At 43.3% G+C, this 21,544-nt stretch overlaps 2 protein-coding genes across 6 annotated transcripts in view; one reads left to right on the forward strand and one right to left on the reverse strand.

The window, feature by feature from the left end:
• RALY (RALY heterogeneous nuclear ribonucleoprotein) overlaps positions 1–4,525 on the reverse strand; it is a 277,011-nt gene extending 272,486 nt beyond the window's left edge. For 4 of the 5 annotated variants that reach the window (XM_084645718.1, XM_084645717.1, XM_084645720.1 and 1 more), the window contains exon 1: positions 4,373–4,525. The gene's annotated coding sequence lies outside the window, so the exon portion shown is untranslated. Of the gene's footprint in view, positions 1–3,435; positions 3,472–4,372 lie in introns of those variants that run through there. The other variant, XM_084645719.1, reaches the window with a different exon arrangement.
• The window catches only part of LOC311529426 (uncharacterized protein), a gene marked incomplete at its 5' end in the record, with an annotated part of 245,124 nt that overhangs the window by 28,079 nt on the left and 195,501 nt on the right, over positions 1–21,544 (forward strand). The window lies entirely within an intron of this gene.

The raw sequence follows: 21,544 nt of genomic DNA on the forward strand, positions 1-21,544 counted from the left end.
ATCCTGCTCACCGACGAACAGAAACAGGATACTAAGGATGACTGGCTTAGGTTGCATGGAGCAGATGAAGATATAAGAAAGGTTCGTGAATTTCTGAAAAAGTTGAAGGGCTTTTTGCAATTGGCATGAATGTTCCTCATTTGTAGAAGAATGGAGGGTTACCTAGAATGTGCACAGTAAACAGTTCTCCTTTGTCCCACTTCATATCATTATAATCCTTTGCTTGAAGATCTCAGTTTCTGATCCTAACAGGTAGCCCACCCGTAAAAACAATCTTACATTCACGTATTAAGTCTGTAGAACGCCAGCAAGTTGCTCTTAAGTCAGTCTCTGCACTCATGTCACCTCAGTCCCATCTTCTGTAAAGTATGTATAATTACATTTACATCAGCGATGCAGCTACCAGAAATCTGACCCTCTAAATCAATATACACCTCTGAGTCATAGGAACTAGATACTCTCACTCGCTTGAATTCCTTACAAATAAGAAACTGGTACTGGTGGGGGGAGGAGGAAACAGACAGTTCAAGCTGTGCCAAGGAACAGTGCTGCATTCTTGGGCAACAGCAAAATCAACTTAATCACAAATGACAACTTCTGAAAACCTTCTTTGGATTTATCCCTTGCATTTTTCTAGGCCAGCTTGAAAACAAAAGCTTTGTCCTCTTCTTAAAATGCAATGGCCTCAGGCATTCTAAAAAAGTGACATAACTCAGGTCTGAAAAATGCCTATTGGCTTTCAGATTCTCCTAAGAGCCTCTCTTTACTATTCAGCTTGATTCAGATCAGCATGAATTCTACTGATTAACCTTCCGCTAAGAATATAAATCTGAAAAGTATAGATTTAGGATGATATTTTAACTAGCTCATTAAAACTTTATAGTTATGAAAAAATAGCTTGTTATTTGCTTGAAACATTTTCCTTTTCCCCCTTAGTATGTTATGAATTTATAAACCATTTGCTGGGACATTTTATCCTAAAGTTAGCTCTGTTCAGCTCATTATTTCAGTTTTTCCCCCCCAGCATGTATTACTTGCTAGACATATTCAGTCTTTCCATCGTTACTTCCTAGTTTCAAATCAAACAATGTCTTCAGACTAGCTTTCAATTGAAGCCTGACCCCAGAGACACACATTTTAATTCTGAAATAAATTCCTTTTGTGTTTTTCCAAACAATAGAATGCAACCCTGTCCAGAGTAACACATAAGGGAATGACGTAGCGGGGGACAGGAAGAGATTCGGATCTCTTCAAATGAAGCTCAGCCATCTCCAATATGCATAACTAACATTTTGGAAAATTCTACAATAGCTTTAGCATATCAAGGAGCTTCTGAGATTTTACATCCAGAGGCCTTTCCCTTTGACTAGATATAAAATTCTAGGCCTGAAAGTTACAGAACACAAAGTTACAGCCATCAATACAGAACACAAATCAAAGAAAGTTCTGCTGCTTTTACTTAATAATTTGGTGCATGGGTAGCTAAAGAGTCTCCTGGTGCTGAGAATGTTTTATTTTTTGAGGGACTGTGTCTTATTTCACACAAGCCAGTCTCCATTTGTTGAGAGACTTAATCCTCCCCTTACAATCTGTAAGTAAGGCATTCTTCCACAATCACTGCCTATTATCTGCCTTTTCTAAAGAAAGTAGTTCTTAGAGACACACCTTCTTTGCTTTGCCATTTCCTTAAAATCCATTGACAATGTTATCTTGACAGTCAGAGCCAACATACAGGCAATCTTTCATTGGCACAGCACTGAGAACTAAATGAATACCTGTCTTACTATAGGTTTCAGAGTAGCAGCCGTGTTAGTCTGTATTCGCAAAAAGAAAAGGAGGACTTGTGGCACCTTAGAGACTAACCAATTTATTAGAGCATAAGCTTTCGTGAGCTACAGCTCACTTCCTCAGATGCATATCGTGGAAATATTCACTTCATGAAGAAAGGTCTTCGGTTCAAACAAGCCTAATTCTGCTGCTTAAAAAAAAAAAAAAATGGCCTTAAAAACTTCCAGGAATAATCAGTGTGACAAGTGGCCATTAGAATCTCTTACTACCTACTCCAAAGAGCCTTTTTTCTTTTTACACTGCTTTGGTGCAACAGTGTCTAGATTTTGGTCACACAACATGTGCATCTTAGTCATCCCCCCCCCCGGGGGTGAAAGAGAAATCTCAGTTAAAAGATGCAAAAAATTCTACATTGCTTAGAAGCTCCTCCTGCATCTGCTTTCTTTAGTCCAATGACATGAAACTTTTTCCCAAATAAAATTAGACCCAAATCATAAGAAACAGCAAAATGAAATGATACAAAAACCCAACTGAACGTCCCACCCCCGAAACTGACAGATCCTAAACCACCAAATTGGCTATCTGAGATGGATCACCCGGCCCCCAGCTGTAACAGGGGAAGATGGGCTAGACTTGAGGGATTTAGCTCCTTAGCAAATACAGGTCTGAGCCCCTGCACTGCTCTCTCCCACTCAAGAGACCACTGTCATACAGATGTCTCCCATAACAGCTCCTCCTGGGCACCACACACTGTTATAGGCGATTGATTAGCACGCTTATGGCGCCTACTCACAAAAGGCAAGTCAATAATAACCTGTTTAATATGAAACAGCATGCATCCAGCCTCAGGAGCTGTCAAATGCAGCTTTAAAGCCCTCCATCCTTTAAAGTTCAAAGAGGAGAGCTACCAAGCATGGAGAGACTGCAGGGAAGTGGGAAAGCCTCAGTTTGAAGCTCAGTGCAACCTTCTGAGAAGTAAGCTTAAACCATCTACAGTTCTCCCTTTACTGCAAAAGTTGGCTTAGTTTACAGAAGGTCATCAGACATGGAAGAGATCAGACGTGGGAATATCTTTATAAATAGGCATAGTTTCTCTCTAATCTGGTTTCCTCTTAAACAAATGGAGTCCAACACAAATAGCCAAGCCTTTGAGAGCGCAATTTTGTATGAAAAGTGGATTTTTGTTTATAGTCTCCAATGGCCATTGAAATTGCCACTACAGATATAGCAGTGGCAACCTGTCAGCTTCAAGTATTGTATGTTAGAAAACTACCACTTAAAAAACAAAACAGAAAAAGTGTTTTTAACAATAACAGGCAAAAGATTTATTTCAAGCCCCCATTTGCTACAAAGAAAGCACTTTTGTTCAGGTGTGGTTCAAGTTGACATGGGATTTGATTAGTGCATTCAGTCTATTCAGTCAGCACAAAGCATCTTAAATAAGTTCCAACAGGCACAATAGTAATCTTAGCCGCAGAGAGCACAGGGTTTAAATTTTACAAGAGCGATAAAATAACCTGTTATCATTTCACTCACTACTACTTTTCCAAACAGCACCCCTGATTGCAATAACGGATAGAAGTGTTCTTTTGAACATAACAAGCAAACCCAGCAGCAAAGATACATGACAAAAAAACACAGACACACCTGGGTCGATATATTTCCATCAGTATAGCGCTGAGACACAGGGAATGGTATGGCATCCAATCAGAACTGGTTTATTGTTTCCCTCATAGTGGATTAAGGTAGAAAAGGTTTTATCCCACACTCTGCAGGTGAAATCTGGGCCCCTTTCAAGTCAATGGGTGCTTTGCCATTGACTTCAGTGGGGCCAGGATTTCACCCGGATAGTTTCTGAAACATGAAAGTTTCTTATCCGCCAGCCTACCGCTGTTGATGCCTCTGTCCTCTTTCCCCCTTCCTGTTCTTCCCGCATTACTAGACAGGTCAAAAACCTTGAGTCAGGTCAATACTCCCAAGAAAATCACTTCCAAACAACAGTTTAAAAAAAAAAAAAAAAAAAAAGAGGGGAGGGGGAATTCTCATTTCCTTCAACACATCCATTTTTTAAAATATCTTCCAAGAAGATTCTATGTATTTTTGCAAGACCCAAGGCTGTAATATATCCAAGAAAAAAAAAAAAGGGGGGGGGGGGCAACACAAAAATTTAAAAGTTAAGAGAAAGAAGAAACCACACACAGCATTCAAACATTGGCACCTGCAACAAGAAGGACAAATGCCTCTGAAAACAGAGCAGGGCAGTGCTTAAAACAAACCCACTTTCAAAACAGACTTTTTAAAAGAGGGAGCATATTTCATTTTTAAAAAGGAAAATAAGAGGGATCAAAGGAAGGAAAAATTAGCGGGTGCGTCAGAAAGCGAGTTTAATTGCTACATCTCACACTGTAAGTGGCAGAAACAAAGAGACAGAAAGGGTCTGATTTAATAGAAAAAAAATCCCATACACCTTTTATTGGAAAAATGTTTTTAAAAATCAGGATTAATTTACTAAAAGAAAAAGACTCAGGAGGGAGGGGGGGGGGAAGCAGCCCAAGAAGAAAGAAGAAGAAAAAAAAATACTCACCAAGCAAGAAAATGTCAGAGGTAAAAATGTCAAAGAAGAAGTGAGTGAGTGAGAAAGGGGAGGAGGAAAGAGTGAAAGCCAGCACAGCACACACACAGAAAAGCAGCAGCAGCCCTAGCTACTGCTGCCCGTCCAAGCCAGCGCCTGTCCTCAACTCTAGGGCGCTGCGAAGACACTGACAGCAGCAGCGCTCAGTCCAGCAGCTGAGAGCCCTCCCAGCTGCACGTACCATTGCCGGAGCCAGGGAGGGGGAGAAAAAAAGCCCTCCCCGCACGGTCTCATTTCCTCTGCCCCGCGGAGATGCTGCGAAGCAGCCAGTGGGTGCATAGCTTGGGGGTTACACGGCTTCACAAGCCCCTGTCCCCGGGAGGGTCTGAGTGTTCCCAGTTTCTGGGAGTGGAGAAGCCTCTCTCCCCCAGGCTGCTGATGGAAAAGGCCAGCTCCTGGAGGTAGCAAATGTGGGAGAGGGAGGAAGCCCAGAGGAGGGGTCTGGCAGCTGAGGTTTAGTGCTAATCTCTGCTTGCTTGCATCCCAGATGTGAGCCCCTTCAGTGAGCAATGTAATCACAGTGGGATCTCCTGCTGGACTGCCCTGCACTTGCTGTGGGTGGCAATGGTTGGATCCTTGCAAGAAGGGATTGGCTTGCTCCTCAGAGGAGAGGGCTGGTTAGCAGTGTGGGGCGCCCAGCAGAGCAGGCATGCTGCAGGGAAGAGACACAGCTCAGCCCACGTAGCCTGGAACTCCCCTATGGCAGAGAGGGGAACCTCGGTTCCATCCATGCGTCCTAATGCGCACCATGCACTGCTGGCTGTAGGGTCTGATCCAGAGAGCCCTTACTCACTTGAGCAGTTCTCCTTACGGTAGTAGCTTGGCTGAAATGAAGGGGACTTCTCGCGTGAGCAAGGACTACTGAAATGAGTATGGGTTTGCAGGATCAAGTGCATGGTGAACAGACTAAAATGGGCCCAGTGGTGCAAACTTTACTCACCCAAGTAATTTAGGAAAATGGTAATTGCCAGATTGGATCAGACCCAGGCTCGATCTAGCCCAGTATTTGGTCTCTGACAGGGGTCAGCACCTATGTTGCAGAAGGTGGTGCAGAAAGTATGAAAAAGCACAATTACAGAATTATCTGCCTACAGGGGATAATTTCTTATCTCTTCTCAGCTACACCTTGACTTATGACCTGAAGAATGAGGGTTTATATCCCTTTTATGTTTAAAGTAAACATAAAAGTATGTTTTATGTGTAAAGTAATGGTAGCTGGCCAATAGGCGTGGCAGAATTTGCTTTTGATTTTTGTTATAATTTTGACAGTATCTTGGTGTTTAAGCTTTGTTATTTTCATCAGTTTAAATCTTCAGAGTTTTGGGAAATTATGGGAGACAGACAATTATTATTTCATGATCGTAGATGTTGAGATTCAATAAATTGTGGCTTTGTAACAGTTAAAACACAAATGATCAACATCACATGGCAAAATATACAATGTCAATCACCTTAAAGCAAACTAATAAATTCTCAAGCAGCATATTTCTTACTTTGACTGTCTGTAAATTTCAATTATGATCAATGTAAATATTTTTCATTTGGTTTATGCCTCTGATGAAATTGGCATTTACCAACGCAGTCCCTGTTAATCTCTTGGCTTTAGTAAGATCCTGTAGAAGAGTGTTCCACAGGTTAATTATGGAAATCAGGGTCCAATCCTGAAAACCCCTATTCAAGTGAGAAGTCTCATTGAAATAAAAAAGATTAACATTTTTTGGCAGAATTGGGCTCAGATGGTTGCTCCTTTCAGCCAGGATAGTACAGTGGTGGGTGCTACAGAGAAGCCTACATTGGATGGGAACCATGGGTGAAATCTTGACCCCACTGAAGTTTTGTCACTGATTTCAAAAGGGTCAAGATTTTCCACCCCATCTCTTTTGTTTGTGAAGTTCCACCGTCAGCTCTGGTGTGTAAATAATACAATATAACAGAGTAACCTGGATACATGTGTGAGTGCCATTGAAGACTCTGGGACTGTGTGCATGACTGAGGATTACTCCTGTGAGTAATGGTGATGGGATCAGCCTCAAACTTCTGAAGTGTTCCAGTGCATTGCAATGGACCAAATGCAGTCCTACGCACAGTGAACCTCACCTTGGAGTGACTCTCCTGTGTGAAATCCATCTGTGTACTGCAGTACCATTCCCTGATTTAACTGGGGATGGGTCCTGCTTCGAGCAGGGGGTTGGACTAGATGACCTTCTGGGGTCCCTTCCAACCCTGCTATTCTATGATTCTATGATTCCCTAATGCTTCTGCTTACCGTCTGCACTGTTTCAAGCCACTACTGGAACATTTCTGAGATACCTGCAAGGAGTGAATGGATAATTAACAGTCAAGATAGAGTTAGCTCCCTTCTTGGGCTTCCTAGTCGCTTCCGTGTTGGTCTTTTAGTGCTTGATCATGCAAACAGTATTTAGCACAGTGTTTCTACCAATGGAAGGAGCTACTGGGCATAGTGCTTTCTAGTAATGGGGCTACGTCAGGGTATATACACTAGTTCAATAGTACTCTTGAGAAAGGAAGTGTCTATTTTTCTCATATGCAGTCAGCTGTCGACTGGAGAAAATGTTATCCAGAGAGTAGATCATTGAGCTATGAATTAAAAGACTTCTCTATTTCCAGCTCTATCTTTGTCTATGATCTTGGACAAGTCATGTTTCTCTGAGCCTCAGTTTCTCTATCTATAGAAGGGGGATCACAATTAGAGCGGGCCAAAAAGTGGGGTGGGGGATGTCAGACTTTGAGCAAAGAACAGAAATACTCCAGCTGAAAGCCAAAATGTTTTAATTCTGAAATGATGCCTCTCTAGGTGGGGCTCCCTGATTGGACTACATCTCCCATGATGCACCATGGCCTCCCCGCTTGATGAGGGGAGGCCATGAATTATGGCAGGTACAGTGCCAGAGCACCATTTTCCCAGAACCACAATAGGTAGATGCCCACAGTGAATCATGGGAGATGTAGTCAAGCTGCGGATCCTGATTCAAAGGATGATTGTGAGAAACTGCACTACAACTGCCAGGAGGCATCGCAATGACATTTTAGAATAAGATATATTTTTGGTTTTGGCCAGAAATCTTTCGGTATTTAGCCAATTTTTTTACATATATAGTTTTGGGGCTTTTGTTTATTGTCAATAATACCTTTCTGTGGAAAGTCAACACTTTCCACAGGAGTTATGTTCACTCAAAAAATCCAAATTTTCCATCAAAAACAGTTTTGATGGAAATTTTTTGACCAGTCCTAGTCAGTTTTTACCATCCTTTTTAAAGTGATTTGAGATCTATGGATGCAAAGCAGCATGAAAGCATTTGGTATTGTCAATTAATAGGAAAAATGGATGAAATAATTCTTTGGATAAGGCCTTTTGCCATGAAAGGGAAAGTATTTATTTTTAACACCTTCCATCTTTTTCTTATTAATAATGCTGCAGAGAGGTGTCCCTCAGAGATGCTGCAGGAATACTTCTGAAGTTAAGACTTTTGATCACAAAGAGAAATATCTTCTCCCACAACTGACTGAGCAGGATTGGTTGGATTTTTTTACCTTTTCCTACAGAGCGGAAAATACTATGACAACCTGGCTAGGGAAACAAATTATTATTATTAATAACAAAAATAAGTGAGTTGGCCAAGGTCACATAGTACATCTGTGGAAGGGCTGGAAATAGAACCCAAGAGTCCACGGTCCCATTCCCATGGTAAGAGGAAAATATAACATTAAATTAACCTCCCTGCTGTATTAAGGATCAGATCCTGTCCTTTCTTTCACAGAGGGACCTGTGGGACCAGCGCTATTCATATGTAGAAATGGGGGTCTGCACCATGGAACTGTGCTCCTTGTGTGTCTCTGCATCTTAGTAGAGACGGGCAGTGTTCAAGGAGAGGCATGAGGCAGGGATGGGTGAGCAGTGGGCCAGGGGATCTGGAACTCTGAAGGGGAGAGTGGCTGCTGGATTCAGAGGGATAGTACCCTGGAGTCAAGACTAGATGTACAGCAATTCTGCTCCTGTTCTACAGCTTTAGGAAGGATTCTTTGCCTCTGACCCTCCCCCAGCCTTTTTGGGGAGGTGCAGAGAGGCACTGCCCCAAGGGGAGGGACTGTGCATTGACTTCAGTGGAGTTACTCTTGAACAACACACATTTAAGTCAGGAGTACGTGACCAGAGCAGGAGAGGAGATGACTTTGTCCCTCATGCAATATGAGGTCCCAAGGCTAATTGTTTCTAATGTATCTGATTAGCAATTCCTTTGCTTTTCACCGACCTCCCAGAGTGATTAGGAAAAATGAGCACAAAGTTCTTTCTGAGCCCATCTTCTACCCCGCTGGTGCTTCTTGCCTCTAGAAACTGAATTTGAAAATCTGGGAAATCTAGACCAGAAGTAAACCTTCAAAAATGTATTTAGAACTTTTAAAATGTTTGGGTCTTCCCTCCCTAAGATATCCCTGACTTTAGGCCTTTGGACTTGTCAAGGTTCCTTCCCCACTCTGAACTCTAGGGTACAGATGTGGGGACCTGCATGAAAACCCCCTAAGCTTACTTTTACCAGCTTGGGTTAAAACTTCCCCAAGGTACAAACTATTTTACCTTTTGCCCTTGGACTTTATTGCTGCCACCACCAAGTGTCTAACAAATATATAACCGGGAAAGAGCCTGCTTGGAAATGTCTTTCCCCCCAAAATCTTCCCCAAACCCTACACCCCCTTTCCTGGGGAAGGCTTGATAAAAATCCTCACCAATTTGCATAGGTGAACACAGACCCAAACCCTTGGATCTTAAGAACAATGAAAAAGCAATCAGGTTCTTAAAAGAAGAATTTTAATTGAAGAAAAAAAGTAAAAGAATCACCTCTGTAAAATCAGGATGGTAAATACCTTACAGGGTAATCAGATTCAAAACACAGAGAATCCCTCTAGGCAAAACCTTAAGTTACAAAAAGACACAAAAGCAGGAATATCCATTCCATTCAGCACAGCTTATTTTATCAGCCATTTAAACAAAACAGAATCTAACGCATATCTAGCTAGATTACTTACTAAGTTCTAAGACTCCATTCCTTTTCTGTCCCCGGCAAAAGCATCACATAGACAGAGAGAGTCTTTGTTTCTCCCCCCCTCCAGCTTTGAAAGTATCTTGTCTCCTCATTGGTCATTTTGGTCAGGTGCCAGCGAGGTTATCCTAGCTTCTTAACCCTTTACAGGTGAAAGGGTTTTTCCTCTGGCCAGGAGGGATTTTAAAGGTGTTTACCCTTCCCTTTATGACAGGACTTGATTTTGTTCTGGAGAACAGAGGTAGGGCAGTTGTATACCCTTTCCCTTTCTTTTTAATGATTTTTTAATTTTCTTCCTTAGGTACAGAAAGAACAATGAAGCAAACAATGTCAGAGGAAAAAGAGAATTCGCTCCAGAGTTACATAGCAACAAATCTGCAACAACAGACGTTAAGAATTCCAATAAAGAGAAGATTCTGTTTTTCTTTCTCAAGTACTCCAGAGTTATTTGTGCCTTCTGAATAGTGAAGCCTGTCATTAGCAACCACACAAGGGTCTGGCAAAAACAAAACAAAAGCCTAACAGAAGTGGATTTCCAATAAAGGTGAAGCAGAAGTGTACTTGCTGTACTGGAGGATGCTTTCAGGACAAGAGGTTGCCTAGTAAGGATGACTGTGTGGGCTTTATACCCATTACTGATGAGTAAAATGAGCAGCCCGGAATTGCTGCTGTGTTAAACAGGGCTGCCTAAATGTAGCTATAGCTCATTGGAAAACAGCCCTCCCCCCACTTTAACATGATCGTTTTCTAGTTGAAAAGAGTATGAAAAGGTTAGAGAAAATAACCACTTGAAAATCCATAAACCAAAAAGGGGAGGGGGAGAGGGGAAACACCCTGCAAACAAATTCAAAATGCAAAAAAAAAAAAAAAAGTTTCATTTCATAATGATTCACAGTTTACTTTGTTTTGATTTTTTCCAAGAGGCAAATCAAAGTATTTTGCTGAAGTCGACATTTTCCAAGTGAACATTATCACAGAAGCCATATTTTTCCCATGGAAGACTTTTCAGTTAAAAAAAAGGTTAACCAGCTAAAATTCTAGTATTGTGCTAATAGTTGAGTGCTAGAAAGTGAAACTGTCTAGTTTTTTCCCCCACTCTGAAAACTGAATGGAACTGATTGAACAAATACAATCCATACCTCTTCGGTGTGGCACTCTGACCCTTTCTAGTGGTGACTGGGCACATTTAGAGCTTGATGAGCCTGGTACAGCCTTGCTTGATAGAATCCTGTCTTTTAGCTCAGGCAGGAGAAGTTCATGCTGTAAGACCCAGAGGTTCCAGGTTTGCTCCCCGCTGCCAACATCCCACTCGGAGGCAGCATTACACAGCAGCAAGAATGATGAAGACTGTCAGATTTTAAAAAATTCGTTTATCTTTATTAGTGATTCTTGAGATGACGAACACAGGGAAGAGACAGCGGACCAGAGCTGATGCAATCAGTGTAGCCTTGTTGACTTCAATGGAGCCCTCTGATTTACAGCAGCCAAGAATCTGGTCCTGTGACTTTATATATATATATGTGTGTGTGTGTGTGTGAAATATGGAGACCTGCTTCTACCACTGGCTTTGGGTGCTTGGCATTTAACTCCTTTCTTTGATCAGCTCTGCCTGGGTCAGCAAGGACAGAGCAGAGAAGCAAGAGACAGAGACCAGCAGGTATCAACCCTCTCTGTCTGCAATTCCCCAGCCTATCTCTGGGGAGCCACAGCACGGTCTCACCCTTGCATTGGCTGGGTGAGGAAGCTTACACTGGCACTGTCCATGATGTAACTGTCCTCGTGGAAACAGGAAAAGAACAGAATGGAGGGGTGGGGGGCAATCATTGATCCTATGTCTGTTTCCTGCTTTGTGGAAACTCCTGTCTGTGATCTCTCCATGCTGCAACAATAGTTTTCACAGCAGAGCAGTAATTGTCCTTCTGTAGGTTTCAGAGTAACAGCCGTGTTAGTCTGTATTCGCAAAAAGAAAAGGAGGACTTGTGGCACCTTAGAGACTAACCAATTTATTTGAGCATGAGCTTTCGTGAGCTACAGCTCACTTCATCGGATGCATACCGTGGAAACTGCAGCAGATTTTATATACACACAGAGAACATGAAACAATACCTCCTCCCACCCCACTGTCCTGCTGGTAATAGCTTATCTAAAGTGATCATCAGGTTGGGCCATGTCCAGCACAAATCCAGGTTTTCTCACCCTCCACCCCCACCCCCCCCAAATTCACTCTCCTGCTGGTAATAGCCAGCCACTAGCACAGCAGCCCTGGCCCAAAGCATCCAGAGTCAAAGAGGATTTTCTGAATTACCCTGGAAAAGCCGACACCATGTTCTTCTCACATAAGCTTCCTATGGGTTTACATCAATGAACATCTCTCGCATTTCAGGAGGCAGCAGTGGAGATGAAGGAAGGAGCCAATTTAGACCTAGAGGGAAATTAGGAGCCTTCAGGGGAGATTATGAGATCTGAGAGCCTGCAAATAGCAGGTACTGAAGCCTGAGGACAGTGATCCTGAGACTGGTTATTTCCTGACGGCTTTGCAGAGAGGGAGAAATATTGAATGAAATTAGTGTAAGCAGAGTCAGGATGAGCTCCACCCTGACATCTGGTGGTGAGGTGTGGCAAGTTGTGGAAAAGAACTTCAGGGGCTGATCTCATTTGCATAGGCACACCCACCCCGCCTAGAATGAGGCCATAGCTGCCCAAATGGTCACTTTGGCTGCTGTGGGATCCCCAGTGTCTCTGTTATTGGGGCAGGAAGAATAAATTGTTATTACCCTGATTATGGGAACTGTGCTTGGAACTGTACTGGGCCTTTTGTTATGATGGAGGGATTCACCATCAACTAAGTAGCACTTGCTAGGCAAGGGACATGGGTTCCAAAACTCTGTGAATTGAGAGAGGCTGGGGACAGGTATTAATACTTGGGGGTATGGGCTCCCTGGTGAGGACCTTACATGCTGATTGCACTTCCTCCTCTCTCCACTGTGGAATATCAGAGCTAATGTTGATTCTATTAGGAGTCTAGTTACAGGCTGCTGAGCTGAATTCACTTTGGGCTAATGGTGCACCAGCGCTAAGGCTCCCCTACTACAAGCTAAAATCACAAAAGAGCTGAACTGACTAAGAGCTGAAATCACTGAGTGTTGTGTTAAGTAGCGGGGGAGCCTGAAGATATATTGTGGAGCAGTTTGCGGGACGGCTGGAGTGGCTTGAGGACCGGCTGGTGGAGCAGTTCATGGGACGGCGGGAGCTGCTTGTGGGATGCGGAGCCGAGCCGAGCGGAGCAGTTTGTGGACGGGCTGGTGGAGCAGTTCATGGGACGGCGGGAGCTGCTCGTGGGACGCGGAGCTCAACGGAGCAGTTTGTGGACCGGCTGGTGGAGCGGAGAGGAGTGAAGCCCTATGGAGCTGTGGGGCACTCAGCTTCAGGTCATGTAAGGTGCCCCTTACCTCTTCCTCCCTACCCCATCTCCACCCAGGTTGGGAGGTAAAACTCTGCAGATAAACTTTCGAACTCTGGGGCTGCCCTGACCGGGGACAGAGACTTTTGGGCCATTGGACTTTTGGGACTTTGGGTGATTTGGGGTTGCTGGACTCAAGAACCCAAGGGAAAGGACATGCCCCAATTTGCTTGGGGTGGGTTTTTGCTCATGGGTTGTGTTATGAATCCTGTTCGTGGTGTTTCCCCAACATAATGCCACATTGTTTCTCTCTGTTATTAAAAGGCTTTTTGCTACACTCAGACTCCGTGCTTGCGAGAGGGGAAGTACTGCCTCTTGGAGGCGCCCAACGGGGGTGGTATATATTTGTCCCAGGTCACTGAGTGGGGGCTCGAGCTGGTTTTGCATTGTCTTATTGGAATGGAACCCCTAGATACTGAACCCGGCCCTTGTTGCTGCCAACTCTGATGGGCAGAAGGGTTACACTAGAAAGGCAGCAAGGAGGAGAGAAAGTTCAGTGGTGATCTAGGGAAATGTATGAAAAGCTGAAGCTCCCAACCAGTGTTTTGCAAGAGATCTGAGGTCTTTATTATTTGTGTTGTATTGTAAACACAGAATCCTTTTTCCTGCCAGACCTTGCTTTTTGTTTCCTACGGAGTATTTCATTTTTTTGGTAAAGGGAAACCAAAAAGAAACAAGACACTCTAGTAACCTGGAAGGATGACTTCCATTCTGTGTGGGGTGGATTGGAGCCCACATGGCTCAAACCACAAGTGTTGCTTCTTGGGAAGAGTGGAAAACAAACATTTCTGAGTGACCCTTTAGTCCATTCATTAGATGCACAGCTGCAATCTGGTTTAAATGCTTTAATTAGAATCGACATTAAGAACTCACTTGCTCAAGCAGAAGAACATTAGAAGGAATATAAATGGGGAGGTTTTTAGATCTGTGACATTTGTTCTAATGAGAAAACCTTTCCCTAATATCCACCCCCACATTCAAAAATGAACCGAGGAGATTAAAGAATGACTGCTCTCATTTGCAACCATGTGTCCTGTCATTAACATCTCCAGCTGCAAAGCATCTAAAGTTCACATATCAGCCTGAAACTATGCATTAAAAAGCAGTGTGCATATGCATACACACACACACACACACACGTGCAGTCAAACAGGTGACAGAACCCAAGGAAATTACCCCAGTGTCAATTCCAGTATGGGGTGGGGTGGGGTGGGGGGGAATACCATTATAAATGACACAGCATTCCCATTCCACCTAATGAAAGGCATATTGCTGCAGTGTTTCAAGTCTTGAAGAAGAGCAGGGAAACAATCTGCCTCTAACTGACAAAATAAGAAACGCCTCCAGTAATTTACTGAAGCAGGAATATTTTCATCTGAAAATATGGATAATGAAATGTAAAACAACAAGAAAGAAGCATAGAGCAAAGCCTGAATAACTGCTTATTGGTGATCCAGCCAAGCACTACAGCAATATTTCAGATAGCTAGCTAGGTGAAATACATTGGGGTTGCAATTCCTCAGTCAATTATCTTTGAGACTGTTCTAGTCATAATCACATCCCTATTACTTTGTGCTCCTCCCATCTGATTGTTGTAGCCACCTCTTGTCTCTCACCTTAGACTTAGGGCTCGTCTATACAAACAATTAATGAACAGTGAACTGGGGTGTAAGTCTACCTCACGCTACGTTGCTGTATACTAACATCTGTGCTGTCTCTGCTGCCAGGCACTAGAAGTTCCATAGCGCACTTTGATCTACCCCACTTTGAAACAGTTTTGTAAGCTCTTTGGGAAGGGGCCACATTTTTAGTGCTTCTACAGCACTCAGAGCAGTGGGGCTAGGGTTTCTGGTTCTACTGCAATACAAACAACCAACAACAGTAAATTGTATCATGGTAACCCAACAAGTCTCAACGCCAATATAGTAAGGAAGAACACCCACTACTTTATCAAACCTGTTTGCTGCATATTTTTCTATGTGCTTTGCTGGTGAATATTGTGAACAATGGAAGCAAAGGGGACATGACACTTCTGTGGTCTATCTTTTAACCACATTAGCTTACATTATGCCATCATATGGTCAGATATAAAAATTAACTTGACTGCCTGATTCTCTCCAGTATATTGGAAACCCTAGTCACCCATGACCTGCAAGGATTTTCTGCTTTGCCTTAGTATTTGAAAGCATCTCTTCTCTAACCAAAAAAAAAAAAAAAGCCTTTGAAATATACCAGTTCTTTATTGTCACTGCAGTTCTGGGTTATTTGCTTTGCTACTCCAAAGGAGTGACGCTCTCACTGTTCCAACCCATCTCTTCCATCTCCCCACTGTAAGCTAAAGCAGTGTCTTCTGACGTATCCATGCAACTTGCAATGTAAACATCAGCCTAATCAAAATCCCACATCCAAATACCTTCAAAGTTTGGGAGAATTTGGCTATGGATCTGAACTTCATATTCACACCTATTTTTGTAACGGGACAAATCAAAACCCTGGATCTGAACACCCAAACTCTGTTGAAGATCGGATCAGATCTGAAGTTTGTGGCAGGAATCCATCTCTAGGCCAACACACAACATTGTCTCCATTAAGACAAAAAGCAGTTGCATATGATATTATTTTAATCACCCACGTGTGGCTGGATGATAGTGCTGGACGGGTTTTAATGAAGTTGGTGCCAGATGGACTACATTTGAATCCCTTTTTCATTGGCTTGCTGAGAATGCTCCAGCATGATTTCACTTGTGGTAACGTTCCCAGAAACAGCAGTTTTTAAATGAGTTTTAGAAACACTTTGTTAAAATGACTTTGAATACATCCTTGTGATTATTCACATTGGGAACCTGATTCAGAAAGTGGCATTCATCCAGTCAGGAAACACCATGTGACCTGTGCATCCACACAAAACAGCTTGGATTTTGAAGACTGAATACTCCTGGCAAATGTCTTGCAAACAAGCTACATACCAAGAATAATCCAGAGGGTCAGATCTTCCTAAGGTGTTAATGGGTTAAGCTGCATTGAAGTCCAGGGGGCTACACCTATTTATACCAGTTAATAAAATGATCTAGATATGATTTGGTAAACAATGTCAAGTACATCTGATAAAAAACAGTCTGCTAAGAATTTGTAAACTGAAAAAGAGGGACAGTGTCTCCATGATTTTGCTGTGGATGACATCACCAGCTCTGTCAAATGGAACTCGGCCATGTGATTAGTGATTTTGGGAGCCTTGGTTTCTGAAGGGCCCAGGATTTCAGAGGGTAGATGCTCAGCAATTTCTGAAAAATCAGGCTCCTTTGAAGCATCCTCAAGTCGGACAGCAAAGCCTTTGAAATCACATATCAGTCACACTTGGCAGTCTGCGCCCTAGTCTTGTCAACTGCCCCTCGTAATTGCAGTGTATTGGAAACTGGTGACAAGCTGTCACTTTAAGAGTGAGGGCGTCTCAGATCCTAGGGAGTGCCCCCCTTTCTGGCCACTAACTAGGACTGCTGAGAGGGGAATCCTTACTTCTGTGCTCTACATCCCCAAGGGGTTTCAAGCTCCTAAAGCCTCAGCAGGCTGCAGCCCTGGTTCCTCCCTTGGCCACAATTCCTGGGTCCTGACCCTCTATTACCCCTTCTCAGCCCACTTGCCCTTGGCCTCAGGACTAGTGTAGCTCCCCAAGATAGTGTGTTAAAGCAACAGGGGTCTTCTCCCACAACACCATGGTGGGACACTGCTGGTTTACAGTTTAACTCTCTCGTGGCAGGGGCAGTTGTGAAGCAGTTGACACAGATGCACTTTTTACAGCCTAATGCCTTTACACTCAGTGATACTTAATCATGTATGATCCGTGCTGTCCTGTGTTTTTACAAGGCCACACACACTAAATGCCTCGGTCTCCTCACCACCCCAGGGTATTCTTTAGGGTTTGGGCACAGGAAAGTGGGCAGGAGACTGCTACATACTGAGTGACCTCTCCCTCCTTGAGCCCTTTACCCAACTTCTGTGACTTTATACTCTCCTGCCCTATACTTCCTCTTCTTGCCTGGTCCCTGTGTTTCTCTATTTAAACCCCTCCTCCTGGTTCCCTGGCCTCTTGTTCTCCCCTTGGTGACGTTCCACTGCTCCTGCCTTCCCCTCTCCCTTCCAGGGAAAGAAAGTAAAGCTGGTTTTCCAAGGCTTGAACTGCTTTTTTGCATAACCTTTCGAGGGGCTCGTAAAGGGGTCAACTCACTGAGTGTGCCTCCTTGTGGCTAGGCCTGAGAATTAGTTCTTGCCCCACCTGGCACCCCTGGAGTTACCCTATTGGTTACTCAGGCTACAGCCCTCTCTCTCTTGCTTCACAATTCAGGACGCTCTCTCTTCATGACTCATCCTTCCAACCAGGTCACTATATAGCCCCCCACGCCCCTTCCAGGCTAAGGAAATCCCACCAGACAAACAGGGGGAACAGTCTCAGGGAACCTTCTGTTCCAAGTCTAGGACCAGTGCCACTTTTCCAGTGGCTGGTAAGGGAACCCAAGCATGCCTGCTAGTCTGAGTTCAAGCCTGGGGACCCCTGGTCTGTCCAGTCACTATTTCCCTGGGTTCCTTCCTACCCCAGCTCTCTGTTTAGGGTTGCCAACTTCCTAATTGCAGAAAACCGAACACCCTTGCCCCACCCCACTTCCCTCAGTCCCCACCCCTTCTCCAAGGCCCCACCCTCACACACACCATTTCCCCCCTCCCCTGTTGCTCAGTCTCCCACAGCCTCGCTCACTTTCACCAGGTCACGGCGGGAGGGTTGGGATGCAAAAGGGGGTTCTGGGCTGGGGCCGAGGGGTTCAGAGTGTGGGTGAGGGCTCCGGGCTGAGGCAGGAGTTTGGGCTGTGGATGGAGTACAGCTGGGGGTGCAGGCTCCAGGGTGGGGCCAGAAATGAGGGATTCAGGAGGGGGCTCCAGGCTGGGGCAGGGGTGCAGGCTCTGGGGTGGGGATGCAAATGAGGGGGCTGGGGTGTAGGAGGGGGGCTCTGGGCAGTGCTGACTAACCTCAGGTGGCCCCAGCATTTCTCTCCTCTAGGCCTCTTGTAAAACTCCCTAATCCAGGACATGGCTTACTCAACCCATGGAGCTCTGCCGTGTTCCTAGCCAACACCCCTTCCCTCCAGGGAGTAACTGCAGACTTTCCACAGCCCCTTCCAACTCTCACTTCCTTGCTTTATAATCCTAGCCCAGCTCTGCCCGCAGCAGGGCTTCATCTGCCATTAGGCCCTGTCAAGCTCTGGTTCCTTTCCAGGCGCAGCCTCTAGAATTAATTGGTCCCTCCTGACCCTCATCAACCTGCTCAAGACTTGTGTGGGGTGAACACCCCATCACAGAGCTAACTGCCATTGTCACCTTCAGTATTTACCATTGTCCCTGTTACAGGCCCCGTCAGCAATGGTGGATCCACATACCTAGAAGCATTCATATTACAGTAATCTTTCATAATTCATCTTCATAATGTCAACCAGAATTCATCAATTGTACAGAGATAGTCCCAATTCATCACAGAGGGATTTCCTGGTCCTGCTTGCAGGCTCTGAGGGAAGCCATGCTATCTGGGTCCTCTGAGTCAGGCGGCAGACAGCCAGGCTGGAACGAGCCAATATAAAGCAAGGTGGGGAGAAGTGTGTTTCTGTTTTAAGAGCTGCTTGTTCTCTCTCTCTCTGTTGGGTTCTTATGTGTTATCCTTATGAACTCTAAGAAATAAAGTTGTGTTAGATGCAACTTTCCAGACAGAGTATTTATGTTTTTATCTAATTTTGCTGTGTGTATGCTGTGGACACAATAATAATGAAGTTTTTCTGTGCCCCCAGATAATTTCTGTTGTCCTTCTCCAAACTTTTACTATTCCTGCTATATTCATTTACCATGGGGTGACCCATACCACACACAGGGGGAAGATTTCCCAGCACCATCAATATATCTATATCTATATTAGGGCTGTCAAGTGATTAAAAAAATTTATAGCAATTAAAAAAATTCATCTCGATGAATCTTGTGGTTAAAAAATAATAATAGAATACCATTTATTTATATATTTTTGGATGTTTTCTACATTTTCAAATATATTGATTTAAATTACAACACAGAACACAGTGTACAGTGCTCACTTTACATTTATTTCTTATTACAAATATTTGCACTGTAATAAAACAAAAGAAATAGCATTTTTCAATTCACTTAATACAAGTACTGTAGTGCAATCTCTATCATAAAAGTTAAACTTACAAATGTAGAATTATGTACAAAAAAAACTGCATTCAAAAATAAAACAATGTAAAACTGTAGAGCCTACAAGTCCACTCAGTCCTACTTCTTGTCCAGCTAATTGCTCGGACAAACAAGTTTGTTTATATTTGCAGGAGATAATGCTGCCCACTTCTTGTTTACAATGTCACGTGAAAGTGAGAACAGGCATTCACATGACACCTTTGTAGCTGGTGTCGCAAGATATTTATGTGCCAGATGTGCTAAAGATTCATACGTCCCTTCATGCTTTGTTTGGTTTTGACTGCAATTATATAACAAAAAAAAAATCTACATTTGTAAGTTGCACTTCCACAATAAAGAGATTGCATTACAGTACTTGTATGAGATGAACTGAAAAAGACTACAGTATGTATTTTGTTTATCTTTTCACAGTGCAAATATTTGTAATAAAAAAAAATATAAAGTGAGCACTGCACACTTTGTAATCTGTGTTGTAATTGAAATCAATATATTTGAAAATGTAGAAAACATCCAAAAATATTTAATACATTTCAATTGGTATTCTATTGTTTAACAGTACTATTAAAACTGTGATTAATAGTGATTAATTTAGTTGCAACCTGGCACACAGGGTCACAGTGCTGCTTGGGTTTGGCCTAGTCTCCCATCACGGAGGAGCATCTGGACCAAACTTGAGCATTACTGTGACCCTGTATGCCAGATTGCAATGCCCGGAGCAGGGAGCCAGGTCCAGTCCCGTGAGACAGGAATCACTGCTGAAGGGTGAGTGTGGAGCGGACTCGCTCTGTTCCCCCCTCCCTTTACCTCCCCCCATTCCCAGGCCTCCCACCTGCTGGCAGCAGGATCCAAACCCTAGGGGGTGGGGAATGAATAAAACAAAATAATAATCAATTCCCTAAAAGTAAAAGAAAAAATTATACAAAATAAAAAGAATGTCACAGGGCTCTACATATACAGTACAATCAAGTGAACTCTTGATCTTCTTTTTGACAAACTAAAAAGATTGAGCTCTGTAATGCTCTGACAATAGCCATTTTTTTTTGAGTTCTTCTCTGCACCCTCTCCAAATTTTTCAACATCCTTTTGAAATATGGCCTCCAGAACTGGACACAGTGTCCTAGTATTGGTCTCACCAATGTCACATAAAAGCACTTCCCTGCTCTCACTGACTCCCTGGTTTATATGTCTGAGGATCTCATTAGCCCTTTTTTGTCAAAATTATGGGTATTGCAAACAGATTTTTAACAAATTGATTTCTTATTGATATGGGACCAATTGTGTCAACCTTACTCTTGTTTAAAACCTTACTCTGGAAACAGCCTTATAAAACTTAATGGGACTACCATGGTGTAAGGCACAACATGAAGTGAGCAAGGCTGTTTAAAATAAAAGGTAAGGGAAATTCACCCTTCAGCATCCATTTCAAGTGACGATGTTCTGCATTCTTTATACCATGCAGAAGGCTAGAAGGCACTAATTACATCTCTCTGGATTCATAACATCCTTGATCTTCCAGTGAATTCAAAATAACATATAGCAAGTGTATAACTAAGTCCTTTTAAATATGTAACTACAAAGTGCATAAAAGCATTTAAGAGGAAAAGAGCCTTTGTACTGAACACAGCATGTGAAGTCAGATTGCACTGAAAGATTGAACAAACAGACCTGTTACCCTTGCAATTGGACCTAATCGGAAACACAGAGGCCTTTTCCATGTTTGCCTCTAAATGTACTGGGGCCTCATTATCTTTTTATAGCAGCACCATGATGCTTAAAGCTATCCCCCTGTATCAACAAACACTCCATGATGGTCTGTCACTAGTGATATTATTACTATTATTAATTATTTGTATTGCACTAGCACCTGGATGTCCCAACCAACATCAGGCCTCCATTCTGCTGGGTGCTGTATACGGGCACAGCAAGAGACAATCCCCATCTTGAATTGAAACAGACAAGGCAAAGTGTGGGGAAAAGTGTTATGTTCATGGCATACACAATAAAATACTCTTTCTGGAAGGTTGCAGTGTAATGCTACTTTATTTCCCACAAGCCAGAATGACAACAGATGGTAACCAATTACAGAAAGAGACAAAGCAGGCTGCTCCCTAACACAGAAAGGCACAATTCACCCCACCTTACTGAAGCCTCTTTTTTCCAGATTATACCCTTCGTTACAGAGTCCCTTACCCAACAAGAAGGACCAGAAAACAAAGTGATAGCTTGCAATTCCAATTCTGTCCCAAGGGCTGTCAGTCCTGGCACCTTTCACCAGCATGAAAAATAAAATACTAATAAAAAGATGTTTCTGGCTGTTGAGTGCTTGCATTGTAGCGTCTCACTCTGAGCTTTTTTTCCAAACAA

This window comes from Lepidochelys olivacea (genome assembly GCF_965140295.1).
Source record: "Lepidochelys olivacea isolate rLepOli2 genome assembly, chromosome: 13".
In the NCBI taxonomy this organism is placed as follows: domain Eukaryota; kingdom Metazoa; phylum Chordata; order Testudines; family Cheloniidae; genus Lepidochelys; species Lepidochelys olivacea.